The sequence below is a fragment of the Eubalaena glacialis genome, chromosome 8 (assembly GCF_028564815.1).
Source record: "Eubalaena glacialis isolate mEubGla1 chromosome 8, mEubGla1.1.hap2.+ XY, whole genome shotgun sequence".
In the NCBI taxonomy this organism is placed as follows: domain Eukaryota; kingdom Metazoa; phylum Chordata; class Mammalia; order Artiodactyla; family Balaenidae; genus Eubalaena; species Eubalaena glacialis.
In genome coordinates, this window is record NC_083723.1 from 69,918,422 (window position 1) to 69,943,877 (window position 25,456).

Genomic DNA, 25,456 nt, shown 5'->3' on the forward strand with positions numbered 1-25,456 from the left:
TCAAAATCTTCTCTGTTGGGGTGCAATACATAATTTTTTAAATAAGAATTCGATACCTGGTGAAAGGAAGACAGCTTCTTTTTAACCCTATGCAAGTAACTTTGGAGACTCCTTAAAGATATTTGGTTCTAAATTCTGAAGGAGACACTAAGAGTTAGGAGCCATTTTTTAAAATGTTTCATTTGTTGTTGAGAGTTACATTTGATGTTGAGAGTTAGAGATAAATTACCAAGTAGAGGACTTCTTCATCAAGCATCAGAAAATAGACAGTTCACAAATAAATGCCATCAGTATTCCAAACCAAATAACTATAATTAAATTTTCCTTATCAATTTATTCAGTTATTTATTTATTTGTTTATTTATTTTTGGCTGCGCACGGGCTTTCTCTAGTTGCGGCAAGTGGGGGCTACTCTTCGTTGCGGTGTGCAACGGGCTTCTCATTGCAGTGGCTTCTCTTGTTGCAGAGCATGGGCTCTAGGCACTCAAGCTTCAGTAGTTGTGGCTTGCTGGCTCTGGAGCACAGGCTCAGTAGTTGTGGAGCACGGGCTTAGCTGCATGCGCGATCTTCCCGGACCAGGGCTCAAACCCGTGTCCCCTACATTGGCAGGCGGATTCTTAACCACTGCACCACCAGGGAAGTCCCCATTCAGTTTTATGTATTTATTTCTTGTTCTACTGCATCTTGGGTCATCAGCCTTCTTTTACGAAGTCATCTCTTTCTGAACTAAGAAGAGTCCTGAAAATCCCAAGTCATTCCCAAATATATCTGACAATTGTGCAAGCAATGTTAGCTTTATGCTCCGAAGTTGTTACTCGTGAGCCTCTTCATTGAACTATCAACAATTAAGAGTACATGGTATGGTCCTTTCCATGAAATTCTGAGATTTTCCTTTGTAGAAAATGAAAATTTTAACCTGTGAGCCTTTTGACAAGCATTAGAAGGTAACAGGAATCATCTGTCAATGAGACTAAATGATTACCGTTAATATATTGTGGTAACTAACAATGTCAAAGCTGAAGACAGTAAAATTCTCTATTGAATGCAGTACATAATATTTTGTAAGAATTTGATCAATGTTTTTCCTGGGAGTAAGAACATATTATGCAATGAGAGCACTGACAAATCTCCAGGGCCTTCCAATTCATTTTTTAATGTGTACAATCTCCAAAACGTATATGTGAATAATATTTTATCTATAAAATTTACCCTTTAATTTGACCACTCTTTTGATCAGTGCTTACACTAGAGTTGAGCTAATCTAGAAATATAAAACATGTCAAGAAAATAGTTATTTGGGGCATCACCTCTTTTATAAGGCAAAAGAACAAATCTTCATGAATTTCCAGGGGTCTTAGGGGAATTTCAAAGAAGTTTTATGTGTAAAGAAAATCCTGAAAATTTTATTTTTCTGAATGTAAGATGTGATTGTGGAAAAGCAAAATCAAGAGTTAGAGTACTTTAGATCATTTATTAAGACAGGATCAGGTGTGCCTGAGAAACAGTAAATTGGCTGTTAATCAAAGTGACAATACAGTATTCTAAATAAGAGGAAGATAACACAATTGAAAGGAATTTTAGCTTTTTCAGAAATGAGGAACTTTATGTTTTTGTTGCTTAATAATAAAGTGCTTGACAAAGTTGTCACAAAACACAGAAAACAGTTTTGTTAGGATATGGAATTTCCAACATGCAGACAGATCACACAGAATGTAAAAGAATAACTATTTACTACCCCTCGTTAAGAGAAGACAAAAGAGTTCAAGATAAACTGTCATTTTAATATATAGAAAACCAAATTCTAGATTTGCATTAATATCACATTTAGCAGTAAAGGATTCATGAGGTCCCTGCCCTACTTTTTAAATTATCTTATAAATAAACCCATCAAAACTGAGTGAACTTTGTCAAAATTTGAATCCATCTCATTGCTTCTTTTCAGGCTTATTATTTATAGTTTGAGGCAAATACAATTTTTCCTGCCAATCTATAATTTTCTATATTTATTCAAGATTTGTCTTACACAATCCTTTTTCACATTCAGGAAAAACCAGAATCTTTAAGAAAAGACTACTCTCCTTTCCTTGAAAACAAAAGCACATTCCATTATCTTGCATTCACTGTTGTACTTTTCTGCTACTGTTGCTTTAGCAGTCTTTGATTACTGGTATGATTAATAACTTTCAGTCAAATTAATTAACTTCTATTTCATAGAGAAAACTAGAAAAGGAGTGTAGAAGAATCTGTCATACACAGAAAATTAACAAAACTCATAAATACACACATAAAACCCTCTATGGTCACATACATCCATTTTTCACCTTTTTAAGTTAGCAAAATGAATACAATCATTATCATGACCAATAATTATATCCACAATAAGAAACACACACACACACACACACATATATAAAATATGTTGGGTGACCACATTTCAGATTTATATTTCACTTAGAAATCATCTAGGTGTCCAAGATTCTGCATTAAATAACTTGATTTAAGAATAGTCCAAGGTTTTACTACTAGAGCTAACCAATGAATTTGGTAAAGTTGCCAGATACAAAATTCATACACAGAAATCTCTTCCATTCCTATACACTAACAACGAAAAATCAGAAAGAGAAATTAAGGAAACAATCCCATTTACCATTGCAACAAAAAGAATAAAATACCTAGGAATAAACCTACCTAAGGAGGCAAAAGACTTGTATGCAGAAAACTATCAGATCCTGGGGAAAGAAATCAAAGACAACACAAACAGATGGAGAGATATACCATGTTCTTGGATTGGAAGAATCAACATTGAGAAAATAACTACACTACCCAAAGCAATCTACAGATCCAGTGCAATCCCTATCAAATTACCAATGGCATATTCCACAGAATTAGAACAAAACATTTTACAATTTGTATGGAAACACAAAAGACCCTGATTACCCAAAGCAATCTTGAGAAAGAAAAATAGAGCTGGAGGAATCAGGCTCCCTGACCTCAGACTATACTACAAAGCTACAGTCATCAAGACAGTATGGTACTGGCACAAAAATAGAAATATAGATCAATGGAGCAGGATAGAAAGCCCAGAGATAAACCCACTCACATATGGTCACCTTATCTTTGATAAAGGAGGGAAGAATATACAATGGAGAAAAGACAGCCTCTTCAATAAGTGGTGCTGGGAAAACTGGACAGCTACATATAAAAGAATGAAATTAGAATACTTCCTAACACCATACACAAAAATAAATTCAAAATGAATTAAAGACCTAAATGTAAAGCCAGGCACTGTAAAACTCTTACAGGAAAACATAGGCAGGACACTCTTTGACATAAATCGCAGCAAGATCTTTTTTGACCCACCTCCTAGAGAAATGGAAATAAAATCAAAATCAACAAATGGGACCTAATGAAACTTAAAAGCTTTTGCACAGCAAAGGAAACCATAAACAAGATGAAGAGACAACCCTCAGAATGGGAGAAAATATTTGCAGATGAAGCAATGGACAAGGGATTAATCTTCAAAATATACAAACAGCTCATGCAGCTCAATATCAAAAAAACAAACAACCCAATCAAAAAATGGGTCGAAGAACTAAATAGGCATTTCTCCAAAGAAGATATACAGATGGCCAACAAACACATGAAAAGATACTCAACATCACTAATTATTAGAGAAATGCAAATCAAAACTACAGTGAGGTATCACCTCACACCAGTCAGAATGGCTATTATCAAAAAATCTAGAAACAATAAATGCTGGAGAGGGTGTGGAGAAAAGGGAACCCTCTTGCACTGTTGGTGGGAATGTAAATTGATACAGCCACTATGGAAAACAGTATGGAGGTTCTTTAAAAAACTAAAAATAGAACTACCATATGACCCAGCAATCCCATTACTGGGCATATACCCTGAGAAAACCATAATTCAAAAAGACACATGCAGCCCAATGTTCATAGCAGCACTATTTACAATAGCCAGGATATGGAAGCAACCTAAATGTCCATCAACAGAGGAATGGATAAAGAAGATGTGGTATATATATATACAATGGAATATTACTCAGCCATAAAAAAGGAATGAAATTGGGTCATTTGTAGAGATGTGGATGGGCCTAGAGACTATCATACACAGTGAAGTAAGTCAGAAAGAGAAAAATATCATATATTAACGCATACACGTGGAATCTAGAAAAATGGTATAGATGACCTTATTTGCAAAGCAGAAATAGAGACACAGATGTAGAGAACAAATGTATGGATACCAAGCAGGAAAGGGGTGGAATGGGAGGAATTGGCAGATTGGGATTGACACATATACACTATTGATACTATGTATAAAATAGACAACTGATGGGAACATACTGTATAGCACAGGGAACTCTACTTAATGCACTGTGGTGACCTAAATGGGAGGGAAATCAAAAGGGAGGGGATATATGTATATGTATGGCTGATTCATTTTGCTGTGCAGTAGAAGCTAACAACATTGTAAAGCAACTATACTCCAATAAAAATTAATTTAATAAAAGAAAGAGAAAAACAAATATAATATTGCTTATATGTGGAATCTAGAAAAATCATACAGATGAACTTATTTACAAAGCAGAAATAGAGACACAGACATAGAGAACGAATGTATGGATACCAAGGGGGAAGGGGTGGGTGGGAATAATTGGGAGATTGGGATTGACATATATACACTACTATGTATAAAATAGATAACTAATGAGAAACTACTGTATAGCATAGGGAACTCTACTCAATGCTCTGTGGTGACCCTTATGGGAAAGAAATCTAAAAAAGAGGGGATATATGTATACGTATAGCTGATTCACTTTGCTGTACAGCAGAAACTAACACAACATTGTAAAGCAACTATACTCCAAAAAAAATTAATTAAAAAAAGAAAAGAATAGTCCAAGGTTTTAAAGTTAAATAAGGATCTTGGTTAAGTTGACATATAACAACTTAGAAAATCATTTATCAGAATTATAATTTAAGAATTTATTTAGACCATTTGTATTCACATAGCTTAATTATTGGGACTGAGAACTGAGATCGCCTGCATGAATTTGACTTAATATTTGTTCCAGGAAATTCTTGCCCAGGAATATAAAGCTGTAGCCAATCAACAATTTCACTATTTGCTTCAGGAAATTCCTGAAAAGCAATTTATCCATATAGTTTGTCCTTCTGGCCAAAACAGCTCTATCTCCTGTCAAGATAATAGATTGTTCACTTGACCAAATAGGTAGCTTATTAAAAAATTTACTTATCAAGACTCGTGTCAAGAAGCTGACTTTGCTTTGTCCCTCAATCCTCAACTATTATGTCAAAGACTGTCCCCCATCACAATTAGTTTTCTTATCTTGACATACCTACCTTCAACCACTTAAGCCCAGATCCCCAAGCCCTTCCCCAATCTCCCCATTTGAGACATTACTAGAATCTCTCAAGGTAGTGTTCTCCCTTAACTGCAGCAAGCCTAATAAAAGTAGCTTTGATTGATCAACAGAAACTCTGAGTTAATAAATGTGTATTGCTTTAAGCTGAGAAGTTTGTGCAAATATTGTTATGCAGCAATAGTAAACTAATAGGACCACATTGATAAAACCAGCGAACAATCATTGCTGTCTTCAGACCAAAAGTTATTAAGCCAGCCTAGTTTGTAAAAGATTAAACTTTATTACATGAACTTATGTTTTCATACTGACCTGCTTCTGATCCTGAGCTTATGTTCAATTTCTTTATTTCCTGAGAAATTTGGGAATATTAGAGTTAAATAAGTGCTTATTTTTCTTTATGAATCAATTAGAATGGAGCTATTTGGAGTTGAGAAACTATTTTATTTTATTTATTTATTTATTTATTTTGGCTGCGTCAGGTCTTAGCTGCAGCACATGAGATCTTCATTGAGGCATGTGAGATCTTTTGTTGTGGTGCATGGGCTCTTCATTGTGGTGCAGGGGCTTCTCTCTAGTTGTGGTGTGTGGGTTTTCCCTCTCTAGTTGTGGCACGTGGGCTCCAGAGTGTGAGGGCTCTGTAGTTTGCAGCACGCGGGCTCTCTCGTTGAGGCCTATGAGCTCCTTAGTTGTGGCACGCAGGCTTAGTTGCCCCGTAGCATGTGGGATCTTAGTTCCCAGAACAGGGATCAAACCTGCGTCCCCTGCATTGGAAGGCAGATTCTTTGCCACTGGACCACCAGGGAAGTCCCGGATTTGAGAGACTTTATAATTTAATTAATTTATATATTCTAGAGATAGGAAAACATCAAACACAATGAGAGGTAAATATTTTTCTCAATTACAGATACACAGACTTGCTAAGAGCTTACAGCTTTAGTTCTACAACCTCAATCATAGATTAACATTAAATGCAGAACCATAAACACTCACTAAAGCAGATCCCAAGGGATGTTCTACTTTCAGTGAGCATAAAGTGTTTTCTTGACTGAGTTGTGTCTACATATAGTAAAACAAACAAAGGCTAACAAACCAGATTCTCTATCATCTCTCACCTAACTGATCCCCATCATATTCTGACAGAGATCACCTAATGATTAGATCATAAAACCAGATTCCCAAATAGTCCTGTCACCAATGAGGAAAAAATTGTTGATTGTGCATAAATATACACAAGATGCCTTCCTGACTATGAAATCAAGACTGTCCCAGTGGTCCAGTGTATCCACTGGTCCATGGGTCCAGCTGTGGAGTTAGACAAGACATGAATAGATAAATAGACTTGGGGAAGAACCAGAAAAAAGAAACAAAAATGTCTATGGTTTACTCAGAGAACAATGATTTAGGCTGTTTTGGTATCAAAGAGTGGGGAGTAGGATGGCCAAAGGGGCCATATTAACTGATGACCTTGAATGTTAAAAAGTGCCATTGTGGGGAGGACCTTCAAGATGGGGGAGGAGTAAGACGTGGAGATCACCTTCCTCCCCACAAATACATCAAAAATACATCTACATGTGGAACAACTCCTACAGAACACCTCCTGAACGCTGGCAGAAGACCTCAGACTTCCCAAAAGGCAAGAAACTGCCCATGTACCTGGGTAGGGCAAAAGAAAAAAGAAAAAACAGAGACAAAAGAATAGGGATGGGACCTGCACCTCTGGGAGGGAGCTGTGAAGGAGGAAAAGTTTCCACACACTAGGAAGCCCCTTCACTGGTGGAAACAGGAGGTGGGCATGGGGGAAGCTTCAGAGCCACGGAGGAGAGTGCAGCAGTGGGTGCAGAGGGCAAAGCGGAGAGATTCCCGCACAGAGGATCGGTGCCGACCAGCACTCACCAGCCCAAGAGGCTTGTCTGCTCACCTGCCAGGGTGGCTGGGGGCTGGGAGCTGAGGCTCGGGTTTCGGAGGTCAGATCCCAGGGAGAGGACTAGGGTTGGCTGTGTGAACACAGCCTGAAGGGGGCCAGTGCACCACAGGTAACCGGGAGGGAGTCTGGGAAAAAATTTGGAACTGCTTAAGAGTCAAGAGACCATTGTTTCGGGGTGTGCAAGGGGAGGAGATTTAGAACACCACCTAAATGAGCTTCAGAGATGGGCATGAGCCGCGACTGTCAGCGTGGACACCAGAGATGGGCATGAAACACTAAGGCTGCTGCTGCAGCCACCAAGAATCCTGTGTGCAAGTACAGGTCACTATCCACACCTCCCCTCCCGCGAGCCTGTGCAGCCTGCCACTGCCAGGGTCCAGTGATCCAGGGACAAGTTCCCCAGGAGAACACACGGAATGCCTCAGGCTGTTGCAATGTCATGCTGGCCTCTGCTGCTGTGGGCTTGCCCCACATTCTGTACCCCTCCCTACCCCTGGCCTGAGTGAGCTAGAGCCCCCAATCAGCTGCTCCTTTACCCCCATCTTGTCTGGGCAAAGAACAGACACCAGAGGGAGACCTACATGCAGAGGCAGGGCCAAATCCAAAGCTGAACCCCAGGAGCTGTGCAAACAAAGAAGAGAAAGGGAAATTGCTCCATGCAGCCTCAGGAGAAGTGGATTAAATCCCCACAGTCAACTTGATGTACCTGCATCTGTGGAATACCTGAATAGACAATGAATCATCCCAAAATTGAGAGGGTGGACTCTGGGAGCAACTGTAGACATGGGGTTTGCTGTATGCGACTGACTAGTTTCTGATTTTTATGTTTATCTTAGTATAGTTTTTAGCACTTGTTATCATTGGTGGATTTGTTTATTGGTTTGGTTGCTTTCTTTTTTTTTATAACAATTTTTTTGTATTTTTATAATATATATCTTTTTTATTTTAATAACTTTATTTTATTTTATTTTATTTTATTCTTGCTTTCTTTTTTTCTCCCTTTTCTTCTGAGCCGTGTAGCTGACAGAGTGTTGGTGCTTCGGCCGGGTGTCAGGCCTGAGCCTCTGAGGTAGGAGAGCCAAGTTAAGGACAATGGACCACCAGAGACCTCCCAGCCCCACCTAATATCAATCGGCAAGCGATCTCCCAGAGATCTCCATCTCAATGCTAAGACCCAGCTCCACTCAACAACCAGCAAGCTCCAGTGCTGGACACCCCATGTCAAACAACTAGCAAGACAGGAACACAACCCACCCATTAGCGGAGAGGCTACCTAAAATCATAATAAGGTCACAGACACCCCAAAACACACCACCAGACACGGTACTGCCCACCAGAAAGACAAGATCCAGCCTCATCCACCAGAACACAGGCACTAGTCCCCACCACCAGGAAGCCTGCACAACCCACTGAACCAACCTTACCCACTGGGGGCAGACACCAAAAACAACAGGAACTATGAACCTGCAGCCTGTGAAAAGAAGACCTCAAACACAGTAAGTTAAGCAAAATGAGAAGACAGAGAAATACGCAGCAGATGAAGGAGCAAAGTAAAAACCCACCAGACCAAACAAATGAAGAGGAAATAGGCAGTCTACCTGAAAAACAATTCAGAGTAATGATAGTAAAGATGATCCAAAATCTTGGAAATAGGATGGAGAAAATACAAGAAGCATTTAACAAGGACCTAGAGAACTAAAGAGCAAACAAACAATGATGAACAACACAATAAATGAAAATTAAAATTCTCTAGAAGGAATCACTAGCAGAATAACTGAGGCAGAAGAACGGATAAGTGACCTGGAAGATAAAATAGTGGAAATAACTACTGCAGAGCAGAATAAAGAAAAAAGAATGAAAAGAATTGAGGACAGTCTCAGAGACCTCTGGGACAACATTAAACACACCAACATTTGAATTACAGGGGTCCCAGAAGAAGAAGAGAAAAAGAAAGGGACTGAGAAAATGTTTGAAGAGATTTTGCTTGAAAACTTCCCTAATATGGGAAAGGAAATAGTCAATCAAGTCCAGGAAGCGCAAAGAGTACCATACAGTATAAATCCAAGGAGAAACACACCAATACACATATTACTCAAACTACCAAAAATTAAATACAAAGAAAAAATATTAAAAGCAGAAAGAGAAAAGGAACAAATAACATACAAGGGAATCCCCATAAGGTTAACAGCTGATCTTTCAGAAACTCTGCAAGCCGGAAGGGAGTGGCAGAACATATTTAAAGTGATGAAAGGGAATAACCTACAACAAGATTACTCTACCCAGCAAGGATCTCATTCAGACTCGACGGAGAAATTAAAACCTTTACACACAAGCAAAAGCTAAGAGAATTCAGGACCACCAAACCAGCTTTACAACAAATGCTATAGGAACTTCTCTAAGCAGGAAGCACAAGAGAAGGAAAAGACCTACAATAACAAACCAAAAACAATTAAGAAAATGGTAGTAAGACCATACATATCAATAATTACCTTAAATGTAAATGGATTAAATGCTCCCACCAAAAGACATAGACTGGCTGAATGGATACAAAAACAAGACGTGTATATATGCTGTCTACAAGAGACCCACTTCAGACCTAGGGACACATACAGGCTGAAAGTGAGGGGATGGAAAAAGATATTCCATGCAAATGGAAATCAAAAGAAAGCTGGAGTAGCAATTCTCATATCAGACAAAATAGACTTTAAAATAAAGACTATTACAAGAGACAAAGAAGGACACTACATAATGATCAAGGGATCAATCCACGAAGAAGATATAACAATTGTAAATATTTATGTACCCAACATAGGAGCACCTCAGTACATAAGGCAAATGCTAACAGCCGTAAAAGGGGAAATTGACAGTAACACAATAATAGTAGAGGGGCGTAGTGGTTAAGAATCCACCTGCCAAACAGGGGACACGGGTTCAAGCCCTGGTCTGGGAAGATCCCACATGCCGCGGAGCAACTAAGCCCGTGCGCCACAACTACTGATCCTGCGCTCTAGAGCCCAAGAGCCACAACTACTGAACCTGCGTGCCACAACTAGTGAAGCCCATGCACCTAGAGCCCGTGCTCCACAACAAGAGACGCCACAGCAATGAGAAGCCTGCACACTTCACCGAAGAGTAGCCCCCACTCACCACAACTAGAGAAAGCCCGTGTGCAGCAATGAAGACCCAACATAGCAAAAAATAAATAACATAAATAAATTATTAAAAAAATAGTAGGGGACTTTAACACCCCACTTTCACCAATGGACAGATCATTCAAAATGAAATAAAGAAACACAAGCTTTAAATGATACATTAAACAAGATGGACTTAATTGATATTTATAGGACATTCCATCCAAAAACAACAGAATGCACTTTCTTCTCAAGTGCTCATGGAACACTCTCCAGGATAGATCATATCTTGGGTCACAAATCAAGCCTTGGTAAATTTAAGAAAATTGAAATCGTATCAAGTATCTTTTCTGACCACAATGCTATGAGACTAGATATCAATTACAGAAAAAAAAAAACTGTAAAATATACAAACACATGGAGGCTAAACAACACACTACTAAATGACCAAGATATCACTGAAGAAATCAAAGAGGAAATAAAAAAATACCTAGAAACAAATGACAATGAAAACATGACGACCCAAAACCTTTGGGAAGCAGCAAAAGCAGTTCTAAGAGGGAAGTTTATAGCAATACAATCCTACCTCAAGAAACAAGAAAAATCTCAATTAAACAACCTAACCTTACACCTAAAGCAATTAGAGAAAGAAGAACCAAAAAAACCCAAAGTTAGCAGAAGGAAAGAAATCATAAAGATCAGAGCAGAAATAAATGAAAAAGAAATGAAGGAAACAGTAGCAGAGATCAATAAAACTAAAAGCTGGTTCTTTCAGAAGATAAACAAAATTGATAAGCCATTAGCCAGACTCATCAAGAAAAAGAGGGAAAAGACTCAAATCAACAGAATTAGAAATGAAAAAGGGGAAGTAACAACTGACCCTGCAGAAATACAAAGGATCTTGAGAGATTACTACAAGCAACTATATGCCAATAAAGTGGACAACCTGGAGAATGGACAAATTCTTAGAAAAGCACAACCTTCTGAGACTGAACCTGGAAGAAATAGAAAATATAAACAGACCAATCACAAGCACCGAAATTGACACTGTGATTAAAAATCTTCCAACAAACAGAAGTCCAGGACCAGATGGCTTCACAGATGAAATCTGCCAAACATTTAGAGAAGAGCTAACACCTATCCTTCTCAAAGTCTTCCAAAATATAGCAGAGGGAGGAACACTCCCAAACTCATTCTATGAGGCCACCATCACCCTGATACCAAAACCAAAGATGTCACAAAAATGGAAGACTACAGGCCAATATCACTGATGAACATAGATGCAAAAATCCTCAACAAAATCTAACAAACAGAATCCAACAGCACATTAAAAGGATGATACACCATGATCAAGTGGGGTTTATACCAGCAATGCAAGGATTCTTCACTATATGCAAAGCAATCAATGTGATACACCATATTAACAAATTGAAGGATAAAAAACATATGATAATCTCAATAGATGAAGAAAAACCTTTTGACAAAATTCAACACCCGTTTATGATAAAAACCCTCCAGAAAGTAGGCATAGAGGGAACTTACCTGAACATAATAAAGGCCATATATGACAAACCCACAGCCAACATCATTCTCAATGGTGAAAACCTGAAACCATTTCCTCTAAGATCAGGAACAAGACAAGTTTACCCACGCTCACCACTATTATTCAACATAGTTTTGGAAGTTTTAGCCACAGCAATCAGAGAAGAAAAAGAAATATAAGGAATCAAAATTGGAAAAGAAGAAGTAAAACTGTCACTGTTTGCAGATGACACGATACTATACATAGAGAATCCTAAAGATGCTACCAGAAAACTACTAGAGCTAATCAATGAATTTGGTAAAGTAGCAGGATACAAAATTAACGTACAGAAATCTCTTGCATTCCTATACACTAATGATGAAAAATCTGAAAGCGAAATTAAGGAAACAATCCCATTTACCATTCCAACAAAAAGAATAAAATACCTAGGAATAAACCTATCTAAGGAGACAAAAGACCTGTATGCAGAAAACTATAAGACACTGAGGAAAGAAATTAAAGATGATACAAACAGATGGAGAGATATACCATGTTCTTGGAATTGAAGAATCAATATTGTGAAAATGACTCTACTACCCAAAGCAACCTACAGATTCAATGCCATCTCTATCAAATTACCAATGGCATTTTTCACATAACTGGAACAAAAAATTTCACAATTTTTATGGAAACACAAAAGAACCCGAATACCCAAAACAATCTTGAGAAAGAAAAACAGAGCTGGAGGAATCAGGCTCCCTGACCTCAGACTACACTATAAAACTACAGTAATCAAGACAGTATGGTACTGGCACAGAAACAGAAATATAGCTCAGTGGAACAGGATAGAAAGCCCAGAGATAAACCCACGGACATATGGTCACCTTATCTTTGATAAAGGAGGCAAGACTATACAACGGAGAAAAGACAGCCTCTTTTTTTCCTCTTCTTCTTTTGGTGCTGGGAAAATTGGACAGCTACATGTAAAAGAATGAAATTAGAACACTCCCTAACACCATACACAAAAATAAACTCAAAATAGATTAAAGACCTCAATGTAAGGCCAGGCACTGTAAAACTCTTAGAGGAAAACATAGGCAGAACACTCTATGACATAAATCACAGCAAGATCCTTTTTGACCCACTTCCTAGAGAAATGGAAATAAAAACAAAAATAAACAAATGGGACCTAATGAAACTTCAAAGCTTTTGCACAGCAAAGAAACCATAAACCAGATGAAAAGACAGCCCTCATAATGGGAGAAAATATTTAGTAACAAAGCAACTGACAAAGGATTAATCTCCAAAATATACAAGCAGCTCATGCAGCTCAATATCAAAAAAACAAACAACCCAATTGAAAAATGGGCAGAAGACCTAAATAGATAATTCTCCAATGAAGATATACAGATTGCCAACAAACACATGAAAGGATGCTCAACATCACTAATCATTAGAGAAATGCAAATCAAAAGCACAATGAGGTATCACCTCACACCAGTCAGAATGGCCATGATCAAAAAATCTACAAACAGTAAATGCTGGAGAGGGTGTGGAGAAAAGGGAACCCTCTTGCACTGTTGGTGGGAATGTAAATTGATACAGCCACTATGGAGAACAGTATGGAGGTTCCTTAAAAAACTAAAAATTGAACTACCATATGACGCAGCAATCCCACTCCTGGGCATATACCCTTAGAAAACCATAATTCAAAAAGAGTCACGTACCACAATGTTCACTGCAGCACTGTTTACAATAGCCAGATCATGGAAGCAACCTAAGTGTCCATTGACAGATGAATGGATAAAGAAGATGTGGCACATATATACAATGGAATATTACTCAGCCATAAAAAGAAACGAAATTGAGTTATTTGTAGTGAGATGGATGGACACAGAGACTGTCATACAGAGTGAAGTAAGTCAAAAAGAGAAAAATAAATACCGTATGCTAACACATATATATGGAATCTAAAAAAAAAAAAAAAAAAAAAAAAATATTGGTTCTGAAGAACCTAAGGGCAGGACAGGAATAAAGACGCAGATGTAGAGAATGGACTTGAGGACACGGGGAGGGAGAAGGGTAAGCTGGGACGAAGTGAGAGAGTGGCATGGACTTTTATATACTACCAAATTTAAAATAGATAGCTAGTGGGAAGCAGCTGCATAGCACAGGGAGATCAGCTCGGTGCTTTGTGACCACTTAGAGGGGTGGGATAGGGAGGGTGGGAGGGAGATGCAAGAGGGAGGGGATATGGGGATATATGTATATGTATAGCTGATTCACTTTGTTATAAAGCAGAAACTAACACCATTGTAAAGCAATTATACTCCAATAAAGATGTTAAAAAAATTTTATTTATTTTATTTTTTTTGGCTGCATTGGGTCTTCCTTGCTGCGTGCAAGCTTTCTCTCTTTGGGGCGAGCGCGGGCTACCCTTTGTTGCAGTACACAGGATTCTCATTGCGGTGGCTTCTCTTGTTGCAGAGCACAGGCTCTAGGCGCGCGTGCTTCAGTAGTTGTGGCACATGGGCTTAGTTGCTCCATGGCATGTGGGATCTTCCCGGACCAGGGCTTGAACCCGTGTCCCTTGCATTGGCAGGCGGATTCTTAACCACTGCACCACCATGGAAGCCCACTATACTTCTTTTTAAAAAGGTAACATTACAACTTAGTACGAATATAAAAATGAATAGATGTTAAAGATTTAATTTAACTCATTAATGAGGAAATTGGTGAGGTATTACAAGTTCAAGGGAAAATTAAAAAAAAAAAAGATATTTGCAAATCAGGAATATTGAAATAAATGTGCAAATCGAAGTAATACTGGCCTCAGGGGTGGCGGGTGGGAAGGAAGAAAAGTTAATTGACTCTCTACCAAGCAAAACTTACACATTTATAGACAATAATTATTGTGCATTGTTATCAGTTACAACTTACAGAGCTGTAAAGTAACTCAAGAATAATGAAAGAGTAGAGTCAGATACTTGGAAAGTTGTGATCTAAATAATACATATTCTTCTACAATGAAGCATAATTTTTTCCCTACAGTGCACTTGACTGTCTTAATAGTGGGAAAGAGGCAGGGCAGATTTGAGAACTGCTTTAGGCTTAAAAACTGTGCAACTGTTAGTTGTTCAGATGTTGTGAGTGGGAAGGAGAGGTCAAAGGTCATTGATTACCCGTGTGGCGTTTGCCATAGTGTTTAGTGGTTGCTTCATGTGGGCCAGGATAATAACCTGCAGGGTGTTGGGGGCAATGAAGGGAAAAGTGAGGAAATATTTTAAGAAGGGATCATTTTAGAAACTCAAGCTTTGTGATGGTAAAGGGGTCTTTTGGTGGTGAGGGGGAGGGTTGCCATACACTGCATTATCACTAGACCCCCCCTTTTAAGGTCACATCAAATAATCATGCAACCTAACTGAAAATGGTGTGCTTACTCTGCGTGGAAGCTCCTGGGTAAGTCCTTTGGCTTTTTTCTCTTTTGGGATTAGAGTATACTGCCTTTTTTGGTGCACTTGATCAGGAATCATTTGTGGACCTACAGAAAAGCTTCAAGAGGGAATTTAGGAAAGTCCTAAAGGGAACCATGGGAGACATTGCTCAGTACTTTTCTTTTTCCCCAGCGTGAATTTGATAAGAGAATATTCTGACTAAGGAAAAAAAGGTGGGAGGAGGAACTGAAGAAATATTACCCTTTCTTCTAAAAGTTTGTGGGAAAAGGCAATTATATGACCAGGAATCTTTTTCATATTAAGAATATGAAGAACACTAGGTTCTTTGTATATAGCTATATTACTGTTTGCTTAGCTTAAGGTCCTTTGAAACTCAGTTTTATATCCAAGATCTGCTCTAAACTAGTCAACTTGCTGTTCTGGTTTCCCAACATTTCAAAATTTCACCTTAAATTAATATATCTTTTCTGTTTACGCTATGTATGAATATGAGGTACTACATATTTTTGTTCCGTGTTTAAGGAAGGAAGGAAGGGAGGGAGGGAGCAAGGACAGTAATGGAGGAAGAAGGGAAGAAAGAGAGAGAGAAAAAAAAAGGAAAAGTTGGGGGGAACCCTAATTCTCATTGCAGTTTGATCACTAGCTTGTTACAGTTGAGTTAGTCTGGTCACTATTGTAGATCCAGGATCTCCTTTTCTTGTTTTGAGCACTGGGAAGTAGTAAAACCCCCAAACCACAACTTTCCTTAAACTTCATTATTTTTGCATTTATACCATCAATCAATCAATATTATTCAGTGCCTCATACGTACCAAGTCATATACTGGAGGCTGGGGATATGGTAGTGAATTACGGCATCCTTGCCCTGTTTAGAGTTTTGCTCTCATGGGAGGTACTAAAAAATAAACACACATAAGTAAAATAAAGTTTAATACAGGATGCTAAGTAAAAGAGACCTTTTTTGTTACTCGTATATTGATGACTTAGGAGCTAAATCTGAGGTTAAAAAATGTGTTGAGTGCTTCAGATTCTAAAGACGACAGCAAAGAATTGGGGACAAACATCCCATCGAGGCTTGGCCAGCTCCCCTTTCTTCATTTCCGTTCAGTCTCTCTTAGAGGGGAGTAGAGAGGGATGGAGAGAGAAAGAGAGAAGCAGCTCTCTAAAGTGAGAGTGCTTGGCATTTTCTCCTCTTCTACTTGGTGGAGTTGAGGAGGTGTCTCCTAAAAGTCAAGTGAGTGTTTGTTAACTCCAAAAGCTAAGTGAGAGAAGCTGCAAGAAAGCCACCCATAGAGGTTGGGGGTATCTGCAAGAAAGTGAGACTGCATCTTATTTTCTATTGGATCATCAGCTTATGCATGTACTTGCTGATCAGCCTCTATGCCATTTTAACATAGAGGAAAAAAAACCTGGAAACAAATGACAGAACAGAGAGAGGAAGTGGCCTGTCCTTGAAACTTTGCATGGCAAGGATATGAGAGTTCTGCAGTTCAAGTAGACACTATAAACTGTAGATGGACTCGAGCTGACCTTCTCTTACCTCACCTGGTGAGTAGGTTTTGACACTAAGAGCTTTGTGGTGTACCACTAGGGCAGCTGCTGTGGGAAGGTTGGAAGACATGAGGCAGGGTGAGACTGTCTAAGTGAAGGATCTCTCTGGGTTTTCTGAAGAATCAGCAGTTGGAGGCTTGCTGCAAGAGGAACATGAAAGGCCGGGGGTGTCTTACCCACAGAAGGCTCAGTGACCAAGAGAGAACCACTGATAGGCACCTGGTTATATAAGATCTTGGCTATTTTTCCTATTTTTTCCCTTTTCATCCCCAATTCCAGAAGCCCTAATATTGGTAGGAATGGAGAGGAATTGAGAAGGAACATGCTGAGAAAGAGAATGAGACTGAGGTTTAAAAATGAACTAGACTAATTTTTAATAACTGAAAGTGACCGAACATCTTTGAGAGCTGCCTGAGTTATTGTTAAGAGGCAGGAGAGGAAAATTGAACTGTGCAAGGTTGAAGCCAGTGATTGGAAAAAAATGAAACTGTTTCATGCTCATTCCTCCATAGATTTTGAACTATAAATAAACTGATTACAAATAAGTGGGATAATTTTATTTGGTATTAGTGCTGTGAAGAGAATAGAGTAATAAGTAGAAAGTAATTATGAAGGTGGGAGTGGGTAGGAGGCTCCTTTAGCTGTGGTGGTCTAGGAAGCCTCTTTGGGTTGAGAATTTCCATGATGAGAGAGAGCCACTCATGCCAAACTCTGGGGCAAAAGTATAAAATGACCCAAGGTAAGATCAAGAAAAATGGTCGGTATGGCTGGAGTTTAGTTAGACAGGCAGTGATAGAAGATACTTCTGGTAAAACGGGCAGAAAGCCAAGTAACAGAAGGCCTTGTAGGCCATGGTAAAATATTTTGATAGCAATTTTGCTTTCCTCAAAAAATTTTCAAACAGTTTCTTGGCCCTACCCTCTTTGTAGAAGACTCTGAATTTGTTAATATAATTTTATTTAATGGGTCACACATATCATATAATTCTAAATACTTCTGGTCTCAGAGGTAAGAAACTATTAAGATATCTTACATTTGTTCTCTTATGACCACAATGCTATTCCTATGTCAAGCTAGTTATACAAAATTCATTTATGCTATTTGATTTTTCATCTCACGCAACTCTGCATTCCTGAGGATTAAATTCTTGCCCATCACGGGGGTGCACATACTTAAGTAGTTATAACTGACGTCTAGATTCTAGATGATATATCTGTTTGCTCTAAGACTGAAATGATGGGTCCAAGTGTTGTTGTAAATAATTCATATTAATCATGCCCAAAGAAAGAAGAACAAACTATTAATTTGCTAGCAAATAGAAAATGTGTGGAAAATTATGAAAGCATGGCAGCTAAAAGTTCTACTCTTTGATATTTATGATTTAACTCCCAGAAGAGTAAACCTTTCCTCTTGGACTTAGCTATAAACTCCAGAGATGGAAATCTCTGGCCGGAGCAGTGCGTGTTGTCTCTCATTAGAGTCAGTTCTTCCATAACCACGTTAAAGAATGCATAGACTGCAAGGGACGTGTGCTCAGCCCTCTAGCAGCAATATTCCTGACTTCTTCTTTAATATGAATTACACCATCTCTCAGTATAATCCTTAAACTTCTATCTCCTACACTTATGCAAATAGTCACTCTGAATCCAACATGATACCTTTTAGTTAATCCTGGAACATTAAGTATTGCAGCTGTTTCATGGAAGAAACTGAGAGAAAAATTTCTGTTCAGTATGGAAATAACTCTATAAAGCTCATGACAAATGAAGACTTGTGAATAGTATATCAGTTATTGCAGTCATCATTATAGCAGTATATTTCCTTGAGTTCTTATGGGAAATTACTTTCTTTGGCACATTCTTGGGAATTATTTCCTGTGTTCCGTTAGCTCCGTGGGGTGATGTCCTAAAATGACGGATGCAGTTCTATTGTTTTGTTAGAGTGCTCTATAACTGCTCTTAGGGCATATTATATTCTCTTTGACTATTATCTGAGAATATGATTCATAGTTTAGTATTAATGTTTTCCCAAAAAAACCACTTAATGAACAAGAAGGAAGCTTGTTCTGGTGGAAATAAACAGCAGAGCAGGTAATCCTTGTTCTAGTTGGTGATTCCACTGCTAAGTATATGACCTGTGGTAAGTTACTTTAGCTATAGTGTCTGTTTCTTTATCTATAACTTATTTAAAAAGTCTTCTTTAGTTTATGTTTTCTATTATTGTAAGATTTTTCAGCATTTAGTAAATATTAACTCTGTAACTAAAAATCCTGTTGGGGAGACAAAATTGAAGTACAGAAATTATGGAAAATATATAATCAATTACCGACATGTATGTTAATAAGGGATATTGGTTGCAAGCAACAGAAGTCCACTGACTAAGCAAAAACTGAAGTTGTTTCAAAAGCTTTCAGAGACTCTCACAGTCAGTTGGAGGCTAGGTAGGAGACCAGGCTTGGGAATGGGGAGGATTTCAGGTAGCTCTGAAGAGCAAAGAAGCAGGAAGTACAGTCTTGTCAGGATTCTGCTGTTATGTTGACACCCTGTATATGATTATCAACCATTTGTTTTGTTCTTGCCTCACTTGTTCATAGTGTAGGATGAAAGCATTCAATGGGCTGATGTGCCCACCCGCAGGCGGTATTTAGAGATGGGAGCCTGACAGGCCCCAACAGTTATTCTCCAACTGTGATAATACACAAAGAAGAGAAATCATTTCCTAAAAGGATGTTAGAGTGCTATTAAGAAGTAGAATGGCTAATGACAAATGTCCCCTATATATTAAATTGCAGAGGCTAGAGAAACTAGTTCAGTTTACACTGGAATGATTGAGAGACTTTGTGAAAAAGGCTGGATAAATAGAAGTTGAGATGAAGGCCATGAAGGGAGATTAAAAATTCTTCACCAAAGAAAGCAACAAACAAACAAACAAAACAAAGAAAAACGTATGAAAGCCACCAAAATTCAGTCTGTGAGACTTTCAGTATTGTTTCTAGTCAGCTACATTGCATCTTTTAGTTCTCAGAGGGGCTTTATGGTTGGTCACTCATGGGAAACAGAACAGTGTAACTGTTTGCATAGTCTATTCTCTAAACCTAGCAAAATTGTATCTTCACATCAGAGATCACTCTCACTCATTTTCCAAAGCTATCCTAAAAATGCTTAGTTAAATTCCCCAGGGCACTGAGGAATTTATGGTTCCTCAGTCTCCTCATCCATTCAGAGGATATGTCATCCCCTACATTATTAAAACAATAAGCACAAAAGTATATTTAAAAAGAGCTAATACAAGAGGTAAGAAATCATACACATTTGTTGTGGTTATCATTTATTATTGTGTAACATTTTCTTCTCCCTTTTTACCAAGACTTTGTTGATTAATTGGAATAGGGTGGTTTATATTATAATATTGCTTGTCGTTTCTGGTGACAGAAGCATACATACTCTTTCCACAAGACTCCATCGTTGTGCATGGCAGCAGCCATCCCTTGATTATAGTCTCAAAGACTATTAATGACCAATAAGACTACACCTAAGACTTCTGTGGCTAAGGTGTTTAAGTTAAATTTTAACTCTCCTTTGACTGTAATATGGTTAGATCTTATTTCATTTTTCACAGAGAAAAATGAAACTTTTTATGGTAGCAACATGAGAACAAGTGAAGACCCCGCTTGTCTCTGTCTCCTAAAACCTATTTCAAGTATAACATTTTCATGACTATAAACTTGGGGATTCCTCTGTGCTGAGCACGCAATTAGGGACTCAATAAGTATCGGTTGATTTAATTCAAATTTACACCTGGAAACCGATAGAGAAGTGCTTCTTCCTGTTGGCTGTCATGAAATTACATTACGGTTGTTTGTGATAGTCCTGTAAAGCAGAGCTCTCACTTTTCCCCAGAAATAGTCAGAAAAGCAAACAACTCTCTAGATAACATGGGTAAACATGAATAAAATATATTCACAGTATCCTACCTTGATGATGGATGTGCAAATCTGTCTGCTCTTAGATGTTCAAGAAAGAGAAAAAAAAACCCTTGTATTTCCTTATCAAAACTGGTGAAAGTAAACAAGCAACCATGTAAATTGGAAAAAATCTGTAAGTCTGGAATATTTTTTAAAAATATCTTTTATGTATTAGCTTGTTGTTCTTGGTGGCAAAAGGAGGGCAGTGATTATTGACTTTCCCTTGTTTAATTTCGTTTTTCTTTCTGAAAGTGATAATTGACAGTTGACACAAGTGGATGAGAAAACAACGAAAGTGCATTTTCCCCCAATTAGATGTGAAGTATATGTGCTGTTTGTGGTAAATTTCTGCCCATAAGGCTGGCTAGGATGCCAGTAGTTAGTGGGCTGCTATGGTTAACACTGGTACACAGAAGGAATAGAAATGTGAAGACAGACCCAGTCTGTGAGAGGTGTGTTGTCAGGGCCAAGCCAGCAGCTGGCTTTGTAGACACCTCACAGAACCCTGTGAGGGGGCTTTATTTTGGTGAATTTATCACAATAAGTGATTTGGCCCTGACTTGTCTAGGCTTGAAGCCCTGAAGCTTTAGTCAGCTCATGAAATGGATGCATTTCTCAGTGATGGTTTCATGTAAACCACGTTTATAAGGTTGATATCCAAAATTTGGTGCTAATTTATTAATTTTTAATGAGAAGTACAGTTGTCACACTAGTCAGAAAACCATAGTCTGTGATTGGTCCATTCTCTTTCTGTAGATAATTGAACATGAGATGTAAAATTATAACCTGAAACTTACTTGATGAATGTGAAATCAGAACTAAGGGAATTGGTTAGATAAACATTTCTTAACTGTTAATGCATTCAGGACACAGTCAACTTAACTGACCTGAGAGCTTTTCTTCTCTCTTTTGTATCTCTTGTTATCAGTCATTGTGTCCTAAGCTTAACCATTTAAGGTTCATATTCCCTCATTTCCCAGTCTCAGGGAAAAACTAATCCTTCATGTACTGACTTCAGGGGAATTTTACTTTAAACTTTTACTGTAACTGGTGATCATTTATAAAGTATAAATTAAGATTACAAGTGCAGTTTTAAAAATGTGTATATGGGCAGCACATAGAAATCACAAGTATTCTCAGAATACCTGAGAGTTTAACAAGGTTGAGTAATACTGAACTTCTGAGAAAATGAGTTGACTGTTATCCACTGTTAAAGAAAGCTAGGAAGGGATTTGTCCAATTGCAGACTAGAGGAGAAACAGCAGATCTGAAGGACAGAAAAAATTCTGGTTTCTAAAGAAGTGTTCTGTGTTGAGAATACCTTGTCATGCCTTTTTATGACCTGGACAAAATAGCCATTACACCGTCCATGTAACTCTCCTTGGAGTCTACCTCCCCACCCCCCCGCCCTGCCATTATATTATTTTGGCCTCAAAACTGTTAGGAAAGTCATATTTAATATGCAGTTTCAAACCTTTTACCCCACAGTCACCTTAATTTTCCCTTACCTGTTCAGTAAGGTCTGGTATGAAGACAAAGAAAGTAAAGGAAAGAACTCGAGGATTGCTCAATGTCCATTTCCACATTTCCCATCCCCGGATTCAGAGATCCTTGTGGGACAGAATCCCCTGAACAGACCTGTAGTCTAGGCCATCACTAGCACTTGGGTACACAAGTATCATTTTGAGGGGTGATCTAGAATAGACCTAAACCCAATTGCTCATTTGTGTTACAAACAAAAACAATGTCCATTCCTTCCATTTCAAAAAGCACAGTTTGAAAGGATTTTGTCCTTTTGTCCTGACTTTGCTGGTTCCCAGACCACTGTGTTTTTGTAAATGGGATTTCCTAAAGATGTTCAAGGTAAAACGGTTGATTAAAGAGGAGACTGTTTGAGGGGAGGCAACGATGGTCCAGTTGGAAGGAGAATTCTTTCCTCAGGTAAGGAGGAGGGAATGAGCTTATATTTCTGCGAAAAGAAGCAAGAAGGAGGGAACCTGTTTGTTGGGAGGGAAAGTTTTCCAAAAGCAGTGGGAAGGGCACATATTTTGAAGTCACACAGCCTTACGTTTGAATCCCGTCTTGTCCCTTACCAATAGAGTAATGGTGGACAAGTTACCCAGCTTTTCTGCTGTAGTCTCATCAGTATAATGAGGGAAGAAGACATCTAGGTTACAGAATTTATTATGACATCAAATGAGATCACATGAACAAAGTGCCTAGACCACTGTGGTGTTCAAGTGCTAGTTTCCTTCTTCTTCTTAACCCATGATGTTTAATTGTAACCAAGTAAAAAAAGAGGACTTCTGGGATAATAACCTTTTCATTCTAGTTGATTGAAAGTTTCTCTTCCCTTAATGTGATTGCCCTGGTAAAACCTAGAGAAGAGCTCTTTCATGCCTTGTCTGCAGACATCCCTGCCGGCAATCTCTTTCCCTGATTCGTTTAGTGTACTTACCCTCGCTATGATCACCCATAAGAGAGGAGCTTGGTTCAATTTGGCAATGAGGAGGATATTTCACTGTCCCTCAATGGCAGTAATGACCCTTCTGCCCTTGGGGAGAGAGAAAATAGGGGCTACTGAGTTGTTTGAAAGTTTCATCTATATAGTTTTGTCCTTTTCCAATTTTGCCCATTTGATCTAAAGCTTCTTCTTTTTTTCTTTCTTTTTTAATACTTGATGACATCCAAGGCTGGGGTCTGGAGGTGGTTCATTTCATATATTGTTATATTCTCATTTGTTTTTTGGATCTTTCAAGATGGGTCCAGTTATCGTAGCTTTTTCATTTTTTTTTTAGAATTAAGCAACTTGTGGACCCTTTGGTTCTTAGACTTCTTCACCTTCTGTGTGTACTCTAAACACCATAAATACAATATTACAGTGAATCAACATTTTCACTAAGGAGAACCAAATCTAATCTCACTAAAATTGTTATTCAAATGTGAGAGCCAACACTATGATTACCTGCGGGCCCGGGGCATGAAATGAGAATAGGAAAACAAGAGTATAAAGTAAGGCAGATTGTTTTCCAACAGGAATATAGACATATAATTAAAATGGTTTTCAACTTGCAGACACAGCCTAGATTTGACTATGTCCGGGTTGGCAAGGGACACAATGAATGCCTTGTTTCTTTGACTAACAATGAAAACATTTCATTAAAAAATTACATTTTCAACAGTGATGTCCTAGACTGCAAATCCAATCACCTAAACAGAAGATATTTGGACAGAATATGGTTACTAGGTACCTATAAAGAAATCTAATTTGGAAAATGCTGATTACTTGATTTTCTACAGTTACTAAGGAGACCTCAAAGAATATATGTTTGTAGTTGAATTTAAGTTGTAGAAAATTCTGGTAAAGTTTTTCATGTTGTTTTTAATACATTGAGTGAATCAGAGGTGAGAAATGTTCTAAATCAATAACCAGCATTCGAATGTGACTTTTATATAATTTCTCGAGAGGACATCTAGGAGACCCAAGGCATTGTAACTTCTAGTCAAACCCAGACAACTTGCCACCTTGTTCTCTTAAGAGACGGGCTGAACACATGGGAATGACAAAAGGCTACCCGCTTGGGAGTCTATTGATTTTCACATGTTATTTTCCCTTCTGCTTGCCTCTCCCACTAATTTCTCACTCCCTGCTATTTCTTTCACTGCCAGCATGGCAGAGAAAAAGAATATGTGGTTATTGGTACACATTGGTGGGTATTGTACATATTGGAACTTTGAGTAAGATTTTCTATTTCCATTTACAGTGCAAGAGTGCATACAGAGCAAGGGCATTCTTCTACAGTCCTAATGGTCTCTGGCCAGAAAATGACTGATATCCAGGTGAATTTTGAAATTGTTATTTAGAATGACCTTTAAATGTGTTGCTTTACAGGTAATTAGAACTTAAATTAGAGTTCAGAAAGCCAGCAAAGCGAGGTGGTAAAGGAATAAGCTCTGGAACAGAATCTTGATTCTACATCTTATTAGGTATGTAACTCTGGGTAAACTACTTAACTTCTTTGTGCCTTAGTTTCTTCATTTGTATAATCAGGCTAATCCTAGTATCTACCAGGTAGGCTTGTTGTGGATCAAATATATTGATATATAAAGCATTTAGAACATGCTTGGATCATGATAAATACAGTTTAAGTGTTTGCTATCACAGGTCCACAATCCCTTATTTGCAATTCTAAAATTGAAAACCTGAAAAAAATTGGCGCATATTGTAGCAAGCTCATTAAGTGGTTAAGATCTGACTGAAAATTATCTGTGGCAATTTATAGGCTCACTTTACCTCACTTTGTGTAAATACAGTTGTCCCTTGGTATCTGCAGGGTATTGGTTTCAGGCCCCCCTGCAGATACGAAAATTCCTAGATGCTTAAGTCTCTAATATAAAATGGTGTAGTACTTGCATATAACCTGCACATATCCTCCCATATACTTAAAATCATCTCTAGATTACTTATTGTACCTAACACAATGTAAATGCTATGTAAATAGTTAC

At 38.1% G+C, this 25,456-nt stretch overlaps 1 long non-coding RNA gene across 1 annotated transcript in view; it reads left to right on the forward strand.

The window, feature by feature from the left end:
- LOC133096258 (uncharacterized) overlaps positions 1–24,926 on the forward strand; it is a 34,198-nt gene extending 9,272 nt beyond the window's left edge. The window contains exon 3 of the long non-coding RNA XR_009701760.1: positions 24,843–24,926. This is a non-coding gene — a long non-coding RNA (uncharacterized LOC133096258). The remainder of the gene's footprint in view (positions 1–24,842) is intronic.
- Positions 24,927–25,456: the final 530 nt, after the last annotated feature.